Source organism: Lepidochelys kempii, chromosome 2 (assembly GCF_965140285.1).
Source record: "Lepidochelys kempii isolate rLepKem1 chromosome 2, rLepKem1.hap1, whole genome shotgun sequence".
Classification (NCBI taxonomy): Eukaryota; Metazoa; Chordata; order Testudines; family Cheloniidae; genus Lepidochelys; species Lepidochelys kempii.
This window is the reverse complement of record NC_136381.1, coordinates 55963931-55984991: the sequence shown is the minus strand read 5'-3', so window position 1 is coordinate 55984991 and position 21061 is coordinate 55963931. Positions and strand designations below refer to the sequence as shown.

Here is a 21061-nt window from a genome sequence, read left to right as displayed (position 1 = left end):
CCAGGATTTTATATCCTCCAGGCCAGAGGACTGCAAACACCCTATTTGCAGACTACTCATGAAAAGTATCTAAAAGCTTCCACTAGCGCAGAATGTAGTGACCCTTCTCTTCACTGGGGCAATTCACTATAAGTGTAAAACACAAATGTTCTGTGGTGTACTCTTGGCACCTGTTCATGTCCAACCGCAATTCAAGATGCTGGTTATTAAAAACCCCAGTTGCCTGATTGCCAGTTATGTAAAAGTTCATCTCTGACTCTGTCCCATTTCAGGAGTTAGGAACCACTGGATCACTCTCGCTGCCAGTTCAGGTGGACTTCTCTAGGGCTGATGGCAGGATATTCTCAGTGGAACAGGACCCATGCCTCTGCTCCCTCCAGCAGTCTTCCAGGACTCACACTTGGCATGCTCCAGGTGTATTTCCTTGGAAAGGCTTTTGAATGTCTTGTAGATCAATTAAATTGGTAGGATAATAGGTCTGTGTGTGTATAAGATGAGGTGGAGTTATAAAGCCTTTAAGATTAAAGGCTTATATTTTTCTATTTTAGAACTGATCATATTTAATAATGAAAGGCATGCTGATGCTGTAAAAGTCATGTTGGTGCCATAAAATTTATCTCTGGTGCAAGTAAATTAAAGCTTGTATGGGCCTACACCAAGGATGAATTTGGCCTGCTGGGATGGACTCCAGACAGCTGGATTTTCATCAGATTCCAGTTATCCAGTGAATAAATATAAATTAACCATTTCTTACATCTGAACAGTCAAGTTAGAAAAAGAATTCAGTTATATAAAGTGATCTTTCATAAAACTTGTTAGACACTACATTCATTACCATTATTGTTATTTACAGTTATTCCACTTTGTTCACTCAGAGCTCTCATGGGTGGGTTTTGGAATCCTAGAAAGCTCATACTCTAGAACCCTAGAATTTTTGTTTTTTTTCCCTTTGGCTTAAATATCCTTTTTTCAAAAACCTGCCATTTTTAAAATGTTGAAATCTTTGTGGATTAATTTAGATGCACTGAAAGGGAAAAAAACAGTCTTTGTTTTGGTTTTTTGCAAAAATGGGTTTGAAATAATATCATCCTATGTCCAATATATAGAATAATGAAAAGCAGTTTCTTTTCCTTAGTTCAGCTGTTGTATTTCACCGCAGTAGAGGTGAGGACTGAGGATTTCCAACCACCCACGGAGACAAATTAAGTGTATAGGTTGGGTGAGTCATAACAACTACCCAACCTTTCCACTTGAGCTTCCAATTCATACTCATGTTGTTCTGAAATCTACCCAATATTAAAAAAGGAAAAGAAAAGCAGCTGGATTAAGTTTTAGCGTCTTACAGTGACCTATTCTTTAAGAGGAACACACTATTTTCATCTTAACCAGTTCCTTGAGAAAACCTCTGACTTTGGCATTGTAAGACTTTTATGAAATAAGATAGGCCATCTCATTAACTCACAGAGGTTTGTGCCACTACTCTCACCATTTCTATTCAGAGCAAGCATCATTAATCAGCTTTCCATTAATATGTGTGGCTGTATCTTGGCAGCAGCATTCAAATTACTCAGGGCTAACAATTTAGAAATATCCTCACCACTGCACTGAATGGTGATTTATCATTACTGCAAAGGGAGTTAATTAGAGCAGAACCATAGGTGTCACAATATAGTAATATTTTAATGAGTTTAAAAATTCTACAAAAATATCTACATAAAAGTTTGATGACAGGTTGATGTAGTTAAATTGACTCTCACTTTTTCAAACTTTGAAGGGTAGACAGTTTCAGGCAATGTTTCAAAATCAAATCTTGTTTAATAATGCTCTGTACCATAATTACAGTTGAATAATGGAAATCAATACAAAGGCTGGAACAGGAGCTACAGAAAATGATCCTGGTTGAATCATTCATTAGTGTAATCTTTTATGTAGTATGTGAATAAAGCAGCACTAAGTGGTCTTTTGTAGTTTTCTTAAAAGAGTACCATTAATAAAGCTGCAACCTGGCAGATATTTTCACAACTGTGATCTAAAATATTTGTATTTCTTTAAAAAACATGTCAATTTCAAACCAAAGCCTACTCTGCAAGATGAATTGAGCTCCCTTAATAAATCATCTAGTCTTTCATGCATAAAATCATTTTAACATGAATGGCAAAAGATAACAGATTATTACACCAAATCAAAAAAGAAGAATGTATACCTATATTTTCCAGGAAATATGTTTCAGTGGGATTCTTTGTGTCTACTTAACTCGTCTCCTTTTCATGTCCTACTGCTGAAAGTTTTATGTAATAAAATACAGTTCAAGTGAAAGGAAAGTCTGATCACTGGCAACTTGGCTTTTGCCTCTGACAACATATGGGACATAGAAAAACACAATGGGTGCCACTTTGCATCAGTACTGAATACTGAAAATAAAGAAGACTGGGGTTGGCAGGAGAACAATAAGAAAATGGTGCAAAGGCATTAAAAAGGAAAAGAAAAACAATTTAAAAAACATTTGCCTAATTACTGCATTATCACACTGGATATAATTGCGATGCATGGCCCTATACTGACACCTAGTGTTAGTGGTTAGACTGCAGTGGTACAGTAAAGATGGGCAGGTAGTGAAATTTTAGACCACATACCTAAGAAAACATCAACAAAATATCTTTGGGATGTCTGACCCACAGTGAGTAAGTGAAACCAACGGTCATATTGTGGAAAGTTCACAAAGGGCTGGGAGGTAGAATGACAAAGCTCACAAAAATTGTAAATATAGTATGGACTGTACAAATAGGCTAGGAACCTGTTTAAAATTCAGCAAAGCATGAGCTCTCCCTCTCTCGCTTTCACTCTCTCTCTCATGCAGAACATAATCTGACTCAACCTAGAGTAGTCACCATAAAGAAGTCAACATTTACCCATAGTTACTACACAGAAGCCTGATCCTGCACCCAATGAAATCAACAGCAAAACACTGAGACACCACAGTTATATCATTTTTTAAATTAGGGGAATACTGAAATATCTCATATACCACTATGTGGTAACTATTGGTGATCAGCCTCTCTTCAGTACAGTAAGCATTTAAAGGTATCCAAACTCCTTTAGCTCATAACTGGATTGCAATTTGTTTTTCAATACAGCAGAAGTTTGACAATGTCAATCTTAAACCAGGTTTCAGAGTAGCAGCCATGTTAGTCTGTATTCGCAAAAAGAAAAGGAGTACTTGTGGCACCTTAGAGACTAACAAATTTATTTGAGTATAAGCTTTCGTGAGCTACAGCTCACTTCATCGGATACATTCAGTGGAAAATGCGGTGGGGAGATTTATATACATAGAGAACATGAAACAATGGGTGTTACCATACACACTGTAACGAGAGTGATCACTTAAGGTGAGCTATTACCAGCAGGAGAGCTGGGGGGGGGAGGGGGACACCTTTTGTAGTGATAATCAAGGTGGGCCATTTCCAGCAGTTGAAAGAACGTCTGAGGAACAGTCGGGAGGGGAGTGGGGAAATAAACATGGGGAAATAGTTTACTTTGTGTAATGACACATCCACTCCCAGTCTCTATTCAAGCCTAAGTTGTTTGCAAGTTAATTCCAATTCAGCAGTCTCTCGCTGGAGTCTGTTTTTGAAGTTTTTTTGTTGAAGAATTGCCACTTTTAGGTCTGTAATCGAGTGACCAAAGAGATTGAAGTGTTCTCCAACTGGTTTTTGAATGTTATAATTCTTGACGTCTGATTTGTGTCCATTTAGTCTTTTGCGTAGAGACTGTCCAGTTTGACCAATGTACATGGCAGAGGGGCATTGCTGGCACATGATGGCATATATCACATTGGTAGATGAGCAGGTGAACAAGTCTCTGATAGTGTGGCTGATGTGATTAGGCCCTATGATGGTGTCCTCTGAATAGATATGTGGACACAGTTGGCAACGGGCTTTGTTGCAAGGATAGGTCCAGCGTTGAATATTTTAAAAAATACCCTTTTTTCTCTTTCCAATAAGTCTTTCCTAGAGCACCAAAAATACAAAGAGTAGGTACTCATTCCTTATGACAGTGTGACGGGATCCCGAGGGTGCAGCCTGGACCTTGGGACCACTGTGCTACCTTAACTCTCCAGCCTGAGCTGTCTCTCACAATGCGTTGCTAGTGACAGCAGCAAACCCCTCCACTCAGCACAATAGCAAGTGGAGCGCCACACCCAGCTAGATTGCATGAATGCTATCAGAGCCACTCATGAATTACACAGAGAAAGGCACCAGCTGAATTCCCCCAACTTCCAGCACTGTACCTCAGGAATATACCATCTTTCACTGCTCAAGGCGAGCAATGCAAGTTTATTAATTGGTTCACCACTTCATCAATGGAAAGTGGATATACACCAGCCTTTGTAAACCTGAGAAGATTTACCAAACACTTCAGGCAAACTCACTGGTAAAGATAAACAGTAAGACAAGTTTGTTGACTACAAAAGATTTTAAAGTGATTGTAAGTGATAGGCAAAAAGTTAGAGTTAGTTACCAAAATAAAATATAAGTACTCAGTCTAAACTCTCAACCCTATTAGACTGGGCAACATCTAGATTAAGCGGCTTTTCTCATCCCACTGTATATTGCAGTTCAGAGTACACAGGTTTCACCCTTGAAACCTGGGCCAGTCTCCTCTGTTGGAGTCTTCAGTCTTCTGAGCATCCTTGTTGCTTGCAGCAAAGGTGGGGAAGGGTGAAAGGCCAAGCGTGGGGCCACAGTGTTCTGTTTTATACCTTTAGTCAATGTGCTTGGAGAACACAAGTCCAGGCATGTCTGGTGGGCATTGCTGAGTCACAAGGTGAAGCAATACTCCAGTTGCATCTGAAGAAGTGTTTTTTTACCCACGAAAGCTTATGCCCAAATAAATCTGTTAGTCTTTAAGGTGCCACCAGACTCCTTGTTGTTTTTGTGGATACAGACTAACACAGCTATCCCCTGATACAATACTTCAGCGTGTCTCCTGTGAGTGAATCACTGAATTGTAACTCCTCTCCTGGATAACAGCTGGTGATGTCTGTTCAGCACCCACCCAGGCATTGGTGCCCTCCCTTGTCATTTTCTCTGGAGACCTAGTATCTGGGGGCTTCCCAAACTCACAACATATTTTAGTGGCAACCACACAACACATTCTTATAATTTCATATACATTAATGATATACATATTTAGATAGAACAGTGACTTTCAGCAGATCATGACCTTTCCCCTGATACCTCACATGGCACGCTTTATATGCAATATCACAATTGTATATAAATGAGTAATGTGGGGGTTACAGGTGCTCCCCCAAGGAACAGAATGTCACAGATAGTACTTGCCATTTTTTTACCAAATGCTGATAAAACATAGTGGAGTTTAATGAGATCTACACATCTAGATCCTGGGTGAAATCCAGGCCCCATTGTATGGAGTTTTGCCATGGACTTCAATGGAGCCAAGATTTCCCACTAAATTTATTTAAGTGCCGGATTCTGTTCTCCTTTTTGTAAGTCTAAATCCACTGATTTACACTGGTGGGAGTGAGATCAAAGTCAGGACCACTGTTTTATTTGCAAGAGAGTCACTTGAAGCTAACTGATTTGTGAGCAAGAAAATCGAAGACCAGATCAGAAGTAGATCATTTTTTGCTTATCACATAACTATAGAGGTATATCTTTGGACAAGCTACTGTACAATTAGAATAGGTTTATTTCCTGTAACCCATATGTGCTATTCAGAAATACTACATATACTCATTGTGTCGTTACCATCCAGGCTGAAATAAGGGAAAATATTGAGTTGTCCTCCTTTAGCAACATCTTTATATGGCATGGAGATTGTGCTGTTTTGGGGGAGATTTTTTTTGATTGCTTTTAACAAAGGAGTCAGATTTTTGGGACTCCAAAAATAAGGTCTTGATCAGTACTGTGGTCCATATAGGTGTACTGTTGCACCAGAATAGAGCCTCCCTGCAGTCCATGAATCTGTGGGGGGATGAAGCTGTCAATTTGTATGGGTCACAAGGCAGAAAAGGGGCTTAAGGTTGTATGGAAGCATTAAAGGGCATGTCCTACTCCCACTGAAATTAATTTTAAACTCCCATATTTACAATGCAGGATCAAGCCCTTAAACAGGGCTCTTGAAAGCATTTGAAAATATTTAGCAAGGTGTATAAGAACCAGTGGTGAAATAGCTTATACAATAAATGGGCATTTACATTAATTCACTGAAGTTATTCTTTGTTGCAGATACAGCCTCTGAAAATTGTTCAAATGTGTGAGAATGTTTGCAGTTTAAAGTGACAAAAGTACAGTGCTATGAAGAGGAAATATTTTAGAAATAAGGCAAGTTTGTATTTTTAGTAAGGGCTTACAGGGTGTTACTTTTTCTTGTTAAACAGAAAATTGCAGAGCCTTGTTAGAAAAAAGAATCACTTCTAGCATTAAAGATGGCAAAAAGAATTTTCCTTGAATGCTGGAAGGACATAAACGAAATAACAGAGAATGAGTACATTTCCGATCTAACAAATGTTGCATCACGCAAAAAATAATACATAGCTGTGATGGCGTGTGTACTCCACACAGGCAAAGAAAGAATTACCTGGAGCTGGAGAACAATTAGTTCATCCAGTACTTTTGGAGGGTGTGCCAGGCCCAGTTGAGACTGGATTAGACCCAGTTGAGGAGAAGACGAATGTTTGAGTTAAGGATGGATTTCACATGAGAGAAGAGGGGTGACTTCAGGGGTTTGGAAGGGAGGAAGGATGCTCAGGAGAATTGTATGATGTGGGAGGGTCTTCTCTCACAAAGGGAGTGTTGGCAAAGGCCTTGGAGAGACACTGGGAAGCCACAGTAGTGGATTGAGTACCTGTGATTGACTGAGCAAAGGAGTGGATTAAGCACCCTTGATAACAGGGTAAGACCTCAGTGAGGCAGCTCAGGGTTGGGTTTCTGGAGGAAAGAGACATGCAGAGAGCCTGGGGAGAGGCAGGTAGGAACTGGGTTTCCAGGGAGAAAGCCCTGGGAGGAGTTGCTCAGTTCAAGAGCAGAAAGAAACTCTGTAGAGTCTAGGAAGGGTTAAAGAGTCTGAGAAGGAGTAAGCCTAGGAAGCAGCTGGAGAAAAGGGCCTTGAGACAGGCTGAGATAGGAAGTAGTCCAGGGAGATAGCAAGGAGTATGAGGGAGCAGACCTTAATTACTTGTTATAGGGGTCCCTTGTGGTAGGTTCCCTTAACTGCCACCAAGGAAGGTGCCATGAAAGTATGAGCATAAGGACCATTTATCCCAGAACTGGGCTGTGGACATGGCATTGGATCACTGGGCTATTGTTTTGTGGGACTCTGTTACCACGGAAGCAGTGCACATGACCTGGCTGGAGGGCCGAGTCATGAGAAGTAGTCGACCACTTCTGTGCTTGAGCAGTTGTAGGCAGAGGATGCCAGACAAGAAGACCCTCAATGCCAAGCCCAGCCACCAGGGGAGACCCTGGTTGGTGGCTCACTTTCACAATTACATAGGGGATAAAATGGAAGACTTTAATGAAATGTAAGAACCATTTCTAAATTATATCAGGAAGTAAAACATACATCCCCCTTATATTATACATGAGTTTGATGCACAATTGTCATCCAGTTGCAAAACAAAAAGTATAGGGGAAAAATATCTTTTTTTTCTGTCTTGAGAAGGTTAAAATTTTACATGTTCATACTTTCAAAAACCAAAAAGGTAAAGTATGTGGGGGGCGGGGATTCAGAAGACTTCTTAGAATTAATTTTATTTAGTTCAGTGTCACTTTATTTGTTAAAGTATGGCTTGGAGCAACATGTTTGCTTTTTTTTCCTGTTTCTTTCAAGACAAAGTTAATGTTGATGAAGAAGTCATCATCATCATCATCACTCCCACAACCACACTGGTTGTTGGCGCACCATCAGTGATGAGCAATCAACCAGTTGTCTCCACCTCTGATGATTGTGTATCAGTGCTTGAGTCTCCATGATGTCCATTCCTGTCCTCTCTTTTATGTTGTCAATCCATCTCTTCTTCTCTCAGCCTCTTCTTCTCTTCCCCTGTACTGTCCCTTGGACGATGATCTTGTTACATGGCCATACCACTTCAGCTTGCACTTTTTCACGGTCGTCAGGAGGTCTTCATATGACCCAGCGCATTGCGTGATGATGTTGTGGACCTCTTCATTAGTTACATGGTTGAAGTAGGAGATGCCCAGGATTTTACAGAAGCATCTCGTCTCTACTATCTGTATTTTCCTTTCAAGTTCTGCCATAATGGTCCATGTCTCGCACGCATACAGAAAAATGGAGATGACCAATGCGTGCAGCAGTTTCAGTTTGGATTCCAGGGGGATATTCTTATTCCTCCAAATTGGCTTTAGCTTTGCCACCGCTGCTGTTGTTTGTGTAGTTCTTGCCCGAATTTCTGCCTTGGATCCTTCATCAGTGATGATTGCTCCCAAATAATTGAACTGTTTCACCAGTTCCAGCTCTTGTCCACTGACAGTGATATGTGAGCTGATGCCATCACATTTGTTTATCATCAGCTTGGTTTTCTCTGCACTGATTTCCATGCCATATTTTGATGAAGAGGTAATAGTGCACAATTAGTCACTGTTAACAACTTTTTGATTCTCTTTTGTATTAATTCTCATATGATGTTGGCACTTACTTTTTTCTTCCATTTTCTTTAAGTAACTCTTTGGAGAAAACATTTAGAAGGCCAAAAGAGTAAAATAGGTTATGTTCTTTTATATACAATATTAATCCAGCACCTACTGAATGGCAGTGGAATGGCTCCTATTGAATTTTCAGTGAGAAATCACCAAAGCAGACCCACCTGGCATGGCTATTTCATAGACTTGTGCACAGACAGGTCATGCCACCCGGTGCTCTGATGATTCCCCACAGCTCTCACAAGCTAAGGAGGGATGGGACCCTCTTGCTGTTACAAGGGCATTGGGCAGGTGTTCTAAAGAACCTATAGTTACTTCAGGCAGTGACTTTGATAACTGACTGGAAGGCACTCTGCATTCACTCAGTTCTGACCCAATACCCTGGTATGATGTTAGGGGTTATTTTTCTAGTGGAGGCACCATCTTTTGGTTAGGAAGTAAAATAGAGAGTCTGAAGCTTGCACTGCAAATTCATTGACATTTTCACCTAGCTAATTTCATGTGGTGTAAATCCAGATACAAAGCCCTCTAAATGTCTCTCCCTACTTCAGTGTGGGGAGAAGTTTAGCCCGACCAGCAGGAAGTGGGTCAGCTCTCGGGTGGGGGGAGGGGAGAGTTCATGCTCAGACATGCTAGACCCTATTTGTGTCTCAAAAACCACATGGGAATGTGCCTGGGCAAAGGATTTCTCTGCTTCCCATTAACTGGGGTGGCGGGCACAGATTAGGAAAGCTGACTGTCTCTAACAGCTTCCCTCTTCTCAATTTAATGCCTCCCGGACATTCAGGAGCCATCTTGCTGTCCTTATGCTTCAAAAGCCTCAGCAGCAGCAAAACATAGGAATATTGCTATTAGTAGGATAGCTTTGTACCATGCAGCATGGCTATCCACTTCCTACTTTGCTAGGTCTGCTTTGACTGATTTTTATTTCTTTTTTTAACCTATTTTTTGTTGTTGACTCTCTTGTTCCACCACATGAGTGGAATGATTCTGGAGACATCTGGCCTAATGCAACACTTAGGGTATGTCTACATTACAAAATTATGTTGAGCTAAGTTACATCAACATACAGCCACCGCACTAGTTAAATTGCTTTTGCATGTCCACACTACACTTCTTGTGTCAGCAGTGCGTGTCCTCCCCAGGAGCACTTGCAGCAATTTAACTGTCAGTGTGGGGCATTGTGGGAAGGCTCCTGAAAGCCAGCAACAGCCGATGTAATCAACGCAGTGTCTACACTGATACTGCGGTAACCTAACTACATCGACCTAAGTGCTAAGGCCTCTCATGGAGATGGAGTTATTAAGTCAGCGAAGCAGGCCAGTTACATCGTCAGGAGCAACATTTTAGTGTAGTCACTTACAGAGTTAGAGCGACATAAGCTGCCTTGCATTGACTTAATTCTGTAGTGTACACCAGGGCCCTGTGAAGTGAAAGTGACTAGCCCCAAGTTGCACAGCAAGGGAAAAATCCTGACTGCATTCAAGTCAATAGCAACACTGCTGTCTGTGTCATGGAAACAAAATCCAGATTTCCTAATCTCTAGTACTGGGCTTCAACAACCTGATCTTGACTATGTAGTTTCTGCTGGATAGTTCAGAACTTTAAAAAGCAATATTTTGTATATTTCATATAAACAAGACATCTAATTCCTTGCCACTCAATGGCCATTGTTACACCTTGCTCTCTCCTGTTCTCTGCCTGCGGCACACAGTTCAGTCTCATGAGGACTGAAATGCCTTAAGATCAAAGACTTTTGTTAGACTAATATTTCATCTAGATACCCCTATATAATGGCCTGTGTTACACAGGAGGTCAGACTAGATGATCTAATGGTCTTCTTGGATTTAAACTGAAGCTCAGATCAGAAAATCTGGCTGGTTCTACCAGCCCAATATGGCAACTTTTTCTTTATGAAAACTGGTGTACAGATGAATAAGAGTGGGGTTTAATCGTGATGACAACAGCAAAGAATTCTGAAATTAAACACATCAAGGCAGAAGTTCTTGAGTGAATCAATACATCAAGTTCATACACTAACATCTGTCTTTTTTTCTTCACACACCTCCCCCACTGCCCAATCTTTTTAATCTGCACCACCCTTAAGACACCTTACTGCCAGGGCTTGACAGAACTCTCCTATCTAGCAGTAAATGATATCCCTTAACTGACAAGGGAAGCTGCTACTGAATGAGATGACAGGTTTCAGAGTAACAGCCGTGTTAGTCTGTATTCGCAAAAATAAAGGAGTACTTGTGGCACCTTAGAGACTAACCAATTTATTTGAGCATAAGCTTTCGTGAGCTACAGCTCACTTCATCGGATGCATACTGTGGAAAGTGTAGAAGATCTTATTATATACACACAAAGCATGAAAAAATACCTCCTCCCACCCCACTCTCCTGCTGGTAATAGCTTATCTAAAGTGATCACTCTCCTTACAATGTGTATGATAATCAAGTTGGGCCATTTCCAGCACAAATCCAGGTTTTCTCACCCCCCCCCCCCCACACACACACAAACTCACTCTCCTGCTGGTAATAGCTTATCTAAAGTGACCACTCTCCTTACAATGTGCATGATAATCAAGGTGGGCCATTTGTGCTGGAAAGGCCCAACTTGATTATCATACACATTGTAAGGAGAGTGATCACTTTAGATAAGCTATTACCAGCAGGAGAGTGGGGTGGGAGGAGGTATTTTTTCATGCTTTTTGTGTGTATATAATAAGATCTTCTACACTTTCCACAGTATGCATCCGATGAAGTGAGCTGTAGCTCACGAAAGCTTATGCTCAAATGAATGAGATGAGGCACTCCATCTTCCCCCAGGATCTGGGCATGCTGCTTTCATACTACTCCTGTTGGGGCGGAAAGGAGGGCTGCCAAATTACCCTTAGTTCCACCCTGTTGTGCCCAGGACTTTCATGACACATGATCCTCCAGCTGAGGTCCCACAGCACTGGGCAATGTTTTGCACAGCATACTATTAGGAAAACATTTATTTCCCCAACCTACAGTAAGCAGAATACATAGACAAATCACACTGTTTTGTACACCTCTTTGTTTTGAAGAGCTATCTGGGATATGTAATGTCCTGTGTTGTGGGATCCTTTAATTATTTTTTTCACTCAAAAACCACATGCAAACTATTTGGCCCTTGCTGTCTCTTGTCATCTGATGTTACAAAGCAATCTACATTGTCTGTGAGCTACAGAACACATACTGACAAAAGAAGTAGTTTCCCTGGTAACAGGGACCATAAGAAAGCTCTCAGAACATCTCCTCCCCAGGAGTTAATTTGTTTCAGATGGGGAAAGGTGATTACTTATGTTGCAAGAAAGAGGAAAAACAGCTGAGATATTAAAAGAGGGAATGGTAAACAATAAATACATAAAATAAGCAGTGCTATTTGTTCTAGTTCCACTGTTTTCATTTACCTATATAGTACAGTATATGGCTATCATGTAGATGCTGATGTAATACTATAATGGGCCTGACTTTAAAGAACATCTTAGAAAGGCTCAGTACCACCTCATGGTGAAAAGACACTCCCAGAATCTGATAGCCAAGGAAGGCTGTCAGGACCTAACCCAGAAAATGTTGAAAGCAGTACAGGATCAGTGCATAGTTCCAGGACCAGAAGACGACAGAATGCAATGCGGGTGAATGGCCGAGAATAAAGCAAACAGGAGTAATAAAGATTGGTTAAAAAATTCCTAAACTTGAAAAATAAATCATTAATAAGTTGATGTTCCTATCTGAACAGAAAGGGCTACCTCAAAGGTAGCTGGAAAAACTTTGACTTGATTTAATACAATGGTTTTCAAACTGTGGTCTCTGGACCACTGGTGATTCATGGAGCACTTCCTTGTGGTCACAGCAGGTTGTCACATGGTAGTGGCTCCTTCTTTGTTTCCAGCCATTATATTGCATTTAACCATAGTTTAAAATATTCGAAATACTTTCCGAAACCTACTTTCCAATGCTCCTGTGAGCAGTTGCTGTAGTTATCACAGGGATACTACGTGAGAGTGAATGACAGGGCAAGCCTCCCTCTCCCATTCATGACTGCACAATCTCACAATAAAAATGTGCTCCACCCAGAGAACTTTTGAGAATTACTGGTCTAGAATATTATGCAGACTGTGCAGTTTTCCCATGGAGATCCTTCCCATGATGTTTCATTGCAGTAAGGATTCTTGTAGGTTTGCTAAGGGATACCTGTAAAAAGACAGGATATTGTGACCCAATGAACTTGTGTATTTACACCCTACACACTATTGTAACTATCTTTGAGCAAAACATGCCTTATGAAGTATCATTTGACAACTAATAACTTGGCCAATAATATCATAGTAAGATGTATGTAGCAACATTATATGTAAAGTTATGAATTCCCCCTTATCATGTTGCTAGCACATGCTCAAACCCACTTAGCCCTGATTAGGCAGGTCTCTCTAACAAAGGAATGTGTGTTTACCTCAATTTACATGTAAACAGGGTCCTGGAGACAAGAAGGAGACAGCTGAAGAGAAACAAGTTAACTACTTCTGCAACTCGGTCACACATTCATATAAATACTGCTCTCTACATTGGGCCACATTTGAAAACGACTTGGAAACTTGAGCTAAACTATTGCAGAATGCAGTGGCTTACTTGGTTCAGAGTGCTTCTTGTGCCAAATTTGTTTCTGCTTGCAAAACAAAATTTTAGTTTTTGTTCAAAAAAGCCCCAAATGCTTCGAGGTAGAACTTTCAAATTGACGTAAAGGGCTTAGGCCCAGATTTTTTAAAGGCATTTAGGCATTGCTCTGCTCAACATTGCAAGGTAAAAGACCCAGATCATCAAGGATATTTAAGTGTCTAACTCCTACTGAAATCAATGAGGGTGGGTGGGGGAGAATCTATTAGCTTTTCAACCTCATTTGTTTAAGTGAAGCACTTCTGGAACTGGAAGACAAGGTCTCCTAAATTCCAATCCTGTCTCTGTGACTTTGGACATGTAAATAACTTAACCATTATTCTTCATCTTCTCTGTTTGTAAAATAGGGTTAATAATAGTTCTGTACAGCAGAGTGGGATTTGTGAGGATTGCTTTATATTGGAAAAGCATTCTGACATAGAGCCCTCTGCTCCCATCCCACCCTGCAATACCCGCTCCCACCAGTCCTCCATTTTTGCTTGCATTTGTATCCTGCTCCCACTTGCAAAAACCTTAGATCCCACAAATCCCACAAGAGAGACAGATTCCCCCATGCTACAAAAACAAACAAACAAAAAAAAAACAGTCGGTTAATATATTATATATAGTAACGGAAATCAGACACAATTTTTACCACTAAAATAATAAAATAAATCTTGCTTAAACCACGTAAAAATACTTTAACTCCTATTATAATAGACATCAGATCTTTCTATCTCTCACTTAAATTTAAGTATGAATACCTTTATTTAAAAAAAAAAGATTTAGTGTTTTCCCACAAATTACCAGTCTGGTTTTTTTGCCCACCCAATCCTGCCCACAACAAAGTATATTTTACCCGCTCCCGTTATTATGGCAGGGACGGACTCCTGCAGGAGCCATGGGATCTCAGTCCTGCTGCAGGGCTCTAGTCTGAAGTAAAGGTGTCAAAGCCCTGCCTGAGTCCCCCTAGTGGACAGTCATCAAACTGTGTTGAACAGACCCAACCTCTGTGTTCCCACATGTATCCCAGCCAGCTCGGTCTTGACAGAGTCCAGATACTGCTTCCAGTTGTGGGACTCCTAAGGCACTGTCCTAGGGTCTTGTCTAGCACTCCTTGTGGAATGAAAGATTTGCCATTCTATCTGCTGTAGGCCCCAAAGCTACTGCTGAGACCTCCCAAGCCTCTCCAGCTGCTTTTGTGCACCCTCCCCAAGTCACACCTGATGATAGCTTCTCTAATTAATCAGTTTAGCGCCTCAGGGACCTATGTGCCTTGCTTTAGCTGTCTTTCTAAAGCAGACTGTGAAAAATTACAAAAATGGGTGACTGGGCAACAAAATGGCAGATAACATTCAATGTTGATTAGTGCACATTGGAAAGCATAATTCCAACTATACATACAAAATGGTGGGGCCTAAACTACCCGTTACCACTCAAGAAAGATCTTAGAGTCATCGTGGATAGTTCTCTGAAAACGTCTGCTCCGTGTGCAGCTGCAGTCAAAATTAATATCTGAATACTAGGAACCATGAGGAGATGGGTAGAAAATAAGAGAAAATATTATAATGCCACTATATAAATCCATGGTATTCCCACACTTGGAATACTGCGTGCAGTTCTGGTTGCCTCACCTCAAAAAAGATATATCAGACTTCAAAAGGGTATATTGAAGGGCAACAAAAATGATTAGGGATCTGGGACATCCTCCATATGAGAAGAGATTAAATCGATAATGTTCATCTTAGAAAAGAGAAGACTAAAGGAAATATGATAGAAGTCTATAAAATAATGAATAGTGTGGAGAAAGTGAATAAGGAAGTGTAATTTACCCCTTTATATACCACAAGAACCACGGGTCACCTAATGAAATTAAACAAACAAGGAAGTACTTCTTCATGTGATAAAGTCAACCTGTGGAACAAATTGTCAGGGGATGTTGTGAAACCCAAAATGATAACTGTGTTCAAAAAAGAACTTGATATGTTCATGGAGGTTAGGCCCATCAATGACTATTAGCCAAAATGGTAAGGAAGGTAGCCCCATGCTCTGGGCATCCCTAAGCCTCTCTCTGCCAGTTGCTGGGACTGGTTGACAAGGAGTAGATTATTAGATAATTGTCCTATTCTGTTCATTCCCTCTAAAGCGTCTGGCATTGGCCACTGTCAAAGCAAGATCCTGGACTAAATGGACCATTGGTCTGACCCAGTATGGTCACCCTTATGTCACACGACTTTGCAAAGGAACTTCTTAAACACATACTTTATTTTTCGAGAGCACAAGCAAGTTACAAAAATATACAAAACAAACTCCTTCAGCTGTGTCTTATACTTCTGATGATTGACTGCCTCTTCCGTTTAGAGCATATTACTTTTAAAAGCAGTCTAACACCTTTTTCTGTTTCTCTTCTTCCATAACAGATTTTCCATGCTCCAACCCCCCATCAGCTGTTGAGCAGAGAGTTGTTAAGTCAATAGTTCTGCTGATAGAACCCTGGCTGTCTCTCCAAGGTAGAACTATTCAATGAAGATGGCCCCATGTCATCTTCAGCCATAGTCTGTTTCTGCTACATAATGGAAATATTAATAAAAACAAAGGTTATAATCATAAATTATATTTCATAAAACACAAAAGAATTCATAAACTAAAAGGTGTCCCAAACTGTTACACTAAGTATTTCATAAAATGTAGCCTTTTTTTGTGATGAGGTTCTACCCCTGCATCTTTGAAGTTTGTGCATGGCTGTGACATAGTCAAAAGGACCCAGCCAGCCAATGTTTTCACAGTTAGGGGCCAAAGTCATACTCTTGTCTATAATAATAAACATCAGGTTGAAGAAACTCTTCCTGTTGATATCTAATATTAGTAAATTGTAAAATCAATTCAAGATGCATTTTGCCTGCTTTTTTTCTTTTTCTTTTTTTTTTTTTTTTTTTGAGGGGGAGCACAAGAAGATATGCCTGCTGAATAGTTGTTGATACCATGAAGCCATCAAATGAAGAACATAATTTCAAACTAAACAATGGAGTCCTGTCACAAACTGAACACTCTGTCTGCTGCCATTTAACTAAAATAGCTTCTTAAAGGCAACACTCCCATGAAACATACAAACTTAAAAAAACATTGTTTTACTAGGAATAGGGGCTATAAAACTTGATTGGGAGTCAGGGAAAAGGAAACCATAAAGTCCTCAGGTTCCTTCTAAGCATGAGCTAGAAACCAGATCTTCCTGAATTCAGTTGCTTTCAACATGTTGCAACAGATCTTCAAATGACTCATAGAGTCCCAGTAGATATACTGTCTTTTTATTTTCATAATTCATCCTCAGTTTGGCTGGGAGCTAGGTAGCCACCTCCAGTTTTGGCAGGAAAAAAATCTTTACTGGAATAAAGTTCTGCCCCTTCAACTGGATGTTTGGCCAGACTGCAGGAAAAAAATATCTGATTTCCTCTTACACTTGACTTCCTTTTTTCTTCTGAGCTTTAGAAAGAACTGTCTGTACCCTTCAGATCTGACAGTCAAAACATAATAGCTCTGCTAGCTCCTTTTAGATCCTTTCAAATAACCAATTCTTTATCTACTCTACAAATTGTGTATCTATAATAACACTGGAATGCACCAGCTTTGGAAGCCATTCTTTCTTGCCTTGACCTCACCAATTGTATGGATTTGCAACTTCTTCACCCTGCAGAAGGACCACTCTACCAACACATAAGCCTGAATCTGATTTTTTTCCAGGAATTCCAGTCTGACTTGAGGATTTTTCTTTTCTTTTAGTATGCATTTAACATTTGTAAAGGCCTTCTCAATTTTTGCCTCCTTGGCCTGTAATTCCTCTCCTTGCCCCTCCCTCAGTTCATTTCTCTAACCTATCAGTATGTAATTCTATGCCCTCAACCTTATCTGCCAGCTGTCCAAATTTTATCATCATTGGAGCTAATATGGTATTCCTTCAGCACCGAAGTACCACAAATTAAATGTAAGTTTTAACTGCACAAGGAATGCAGTTCTGATCCTGACACTAATTCAACTCTTAAACTAAAAAGTTATGTGTGCTCTTACTATTACTCAGACCAGTGAAAGATTAAGAAACAGTAAGACGTCCACAACGTTAGACCACTACAATACATCTGAAGGGCTATATACCCTGGCTATTCATAATGTCTTCATGACTGTCCAGTGGGAATAGCTGATGAGGAAGATTCTCTGCCTCATTTCTCTCCACTTGAAATGAAAGCCATCCACAAGCCCCTGCTGGGGGTTCCCCAGCCTAGAGGAATCCCGTTACAGAGTCAGTATATGCCTCCTTCCCAACTGCCAATCTGCTCCCAACGTTTTCTTTTATATTTTACTTGGTAGGTAAGAGGTATTTCCCTTTATAAGTAATCCTTCTTATCTTAGCAAAGAGAACATTTTATCTACATAGCTAGGCATGATGATAGTCATCTGTCCTCTCTAGCAACTTTCCTCCAAAGGCTTCAAAGCATCTTAGACATTAATAAGTCAAGTTCCTCAACATGCCTATGAGATACCTCTTATCCGCTGCTTATAAATAAGGCAGACATTAAGATTCATAATTTAAAGTGCCTCAGAATTGGGCAGCATAACGTCAGCTCCCATTCAATACCTGCCAGTTACTCCCTTGTGTTTTCTCTTACTTGTGCATGCGCAAACATGATGTATCACTGCAACATGCAAAAAGTATACAACAAATTCTTCTCAACCTTCCCAGGAAATGTCACTTTTAGGTTGTGTTGGGAGCAGCTATTATTATGTAAGGATGTGGGGCATGGCTGCAGAGGTTAAAATTATTTATTTGAGATATGACAGGTAATCGCTGTAAGCCTCAGTCATGAACAAAGAACCACTCTACTTTGCAACACACTGCACAAACATAAAACACAGTTCCTACTACAAGAGCTGGTCTGAGAAATTCTGACTAAACATTGTCAAAATGTGCTGATCTGTTTAAAATCTAAGGTTTTTGCCGAGGTGATTCATTTTCAACAAAGTTCCTCTGGAACCCAGATTATCATTGGAAACCTGACTCATTTCCTGCCAGCTCACGGAAGCCCTCATACTGCCTTGGATTCAGAGACCCCAGGGCTTCCAGGATCCATAGCTCTTACACAGTCCAGTATTTGGATTGCCCCAGAGTTAGGAATTCCAGAGCTTCCAAAGGCTGTGACTGTGGGTAGCTCACTAAGTGGACCATTCTGGAGCCAGGGCTCCATTCTGTTTCCTGGAAAACTTGAAATTTTTGGTTTTCATTCAGATGCTGAACAAAACCAAATTTCAAAAATATCAAAATCTGAAACAACGTTCCCTTTTTCTGCACAGCTCAGTTTACAATCTAAGTTTGGGACAAGACACCAGGAGGATACAGACAGGTAGCAGAGCACAATGAGACAATGTTGGTCAGAATGATCTGCAGTGGTCTCAGGATATCAATTGCCTAACCATTGTCAAACCCTTTTATAGGCATCACAGCAGTGGAAAGTTTTAAGGAGGGATTTATACGAGGACAGTGAGGTGGCCCTTTGTAAATTTACTGGAACTTCTACCATGCATGAGAGAAAGCACAAAGGTGCTTGTGGGAAAATGTAATAAGTGGAGAACGAAAGCTGGCATAATTGACAAATCAGAGGCACATGTCAGCATCTCCACAGTGAGAGATAACAGGTAGCATGGGGATAGCCATGAAGGGCCTTGAACATGAAGACAGAAAGGTCACCCTCCATATTAGAAGAGGGAGCTGCATGCAGCAGAGGCAGAGTAGAGAGCTGCAACTCCCAGGTAGCTCTGGTTTCCATGGGGTTAAAGTTATATGATGTTTGACTAAAAAGACTATTGAATACAAGCACTGTTTGCTCTTAATGTGAAAAACAACACAGGCCAAAAAGGAAACTTTCTAAGAAAGTAACAAGCAATTGAATATAGTTTTATCATATATTACTATTCTCAGCCTTATCCCGTCCCTGAGCACTGTAGAATGGCAAATTTATTATTAAGCAACTCCATGGTGCTATAGGGCAATTACATAACTCAAAAACTAATAGAAATTGTACACTGAGGATGCACCAAGGATAATTTTAAATTGCTTATAACTTTCTTTTAAATTCAGTGGTCCATGCTTGGATACATCCAAGGCTTTAACAGAATGGTGGACTGAAGGGAGCTCGCAGGGGTTCCTGGAAGCAACTTGTTAAAATGCTGCCACTAAATTGAAGAGAAAAATAGGGACAATTTTACTGGCTTCAGTAGAATTTATACTCCCTTGATAGTAAAAACTATTCTTACCAGCAGTTGGTCCCTGATACTCATAAAAACTCTTCTAAAAAAAATTTTTTTTTTTTGCCTTTGGAATGCACCAGATTGTACTGAATGATATTATCAAAAATAACTTGGGGGAGAGTACAGTCTGATCCCCTAAAAGATCTACACTTCCACTCCCCATTTCAAATTATACAAGCTGACCCTTGTGCTGTCCTATCAATAAACTCTATATTTTTAAGGAACCTTCTTCCCGGATCAGAGTTATGAGAGTGCTTCTCGTTTAACAGGAAAGCAAATTGATAGATTGACTGACTAGTCTAGTACTCCACTTTTCTGTTAATGTGAAGATGGTACATGAATTTTTATATAAGCTAAAGGACAAAAAAAGTTGATATCTGCTGGCAGCACAATGTTGGGAACAAAGTACTTGAACCACATCCCCCAGATATACCTGCACTTACAAGGTCTGTGGTATTTAGAGACTCTGGCATTGAAGCATTTCAAAACATTCATTCCACTTTATTGTGTGTCATAGCCTCCTTTTTGACAACAAAGAGAGCTCTTATGTGCAAATGTAGGCTCCAATACTGTGAGCACTTACATAGGTACTTAACTTTAAGCACATGAGTTGTCCCACTGAAGTCAATAGGACTTTTAGAATACTTAAAGTTGACTTCAGTGAGAATACACATGCTTAAAGTTAAGCGCTTGTTTAAAACTTAGCAGGATCAGGATCAGGCCTTATCTGGGAGTAATGACATACAACAGAGTGACTGCTTCACCTGAAAACAATGGCAAAAATCTCATCATCTTCCACTGGGTGATGCAGGATCAGGCCCTATGGGAATCGATGGATGGATTTTTTTCAAAGTTTTCATATGATTATTCTTCACTGATGGCAGGCCACATACAAAGTTTGAGATGTTAAATTCAGCTGTTTTAGTGTTATTTATGTGGACTAATTTTAAGTCTTGTGGGAGGAAAAAATGTATTTGGAAAAATGTACTCTTCCAGCTAACTAAAACTAACTCAGTTTTGCTCAAACTTTCAAATAATGTTCATCTTTGGGCTTACATCAACCATGGAAACTTTTTTCTAAAAGGAAAATTTTGAAGAAAATTATGAGCAAGTGAGAACAAATTTTGGGGATGGACCTTGATTTGTAACCTTTCCTAACATGAAAGCGATAATAAATCCTCTACTGACATATGGTGTCCTTATAATGAAGTTCTTGACCCAAGATATATATTCTTAGTATAAAACTTGGTTAGGTGTACCCCACAGTGTAGCTCATTACCTAATATTTATTTTACATGAGATAGAATCATAGAATCGTAGAATATCAGGGTTGGAAGGGACCTCAGGAGGTCATCTAGTCCAACCCCCTGCTCAAAGCAGGACCAATCCCCAATTAAATCA

The 21061-nt window shown here is 40.1% G+C and overlaps 1 long non-coding RNA gene across 2 annotated transcripts in view; it reads left to right on the top strand.

Annotated features, from left to right (window-relative positions):
• The window catches only part of LOC140905889 (uncharacterized), a 96343-nt gene that overhangs the window by 57069 nt on the left and 18213 nt on the right, over positions 1-21061 (top strand). The gene's annotated exons all lie outside the window — the stretch shown is intronic.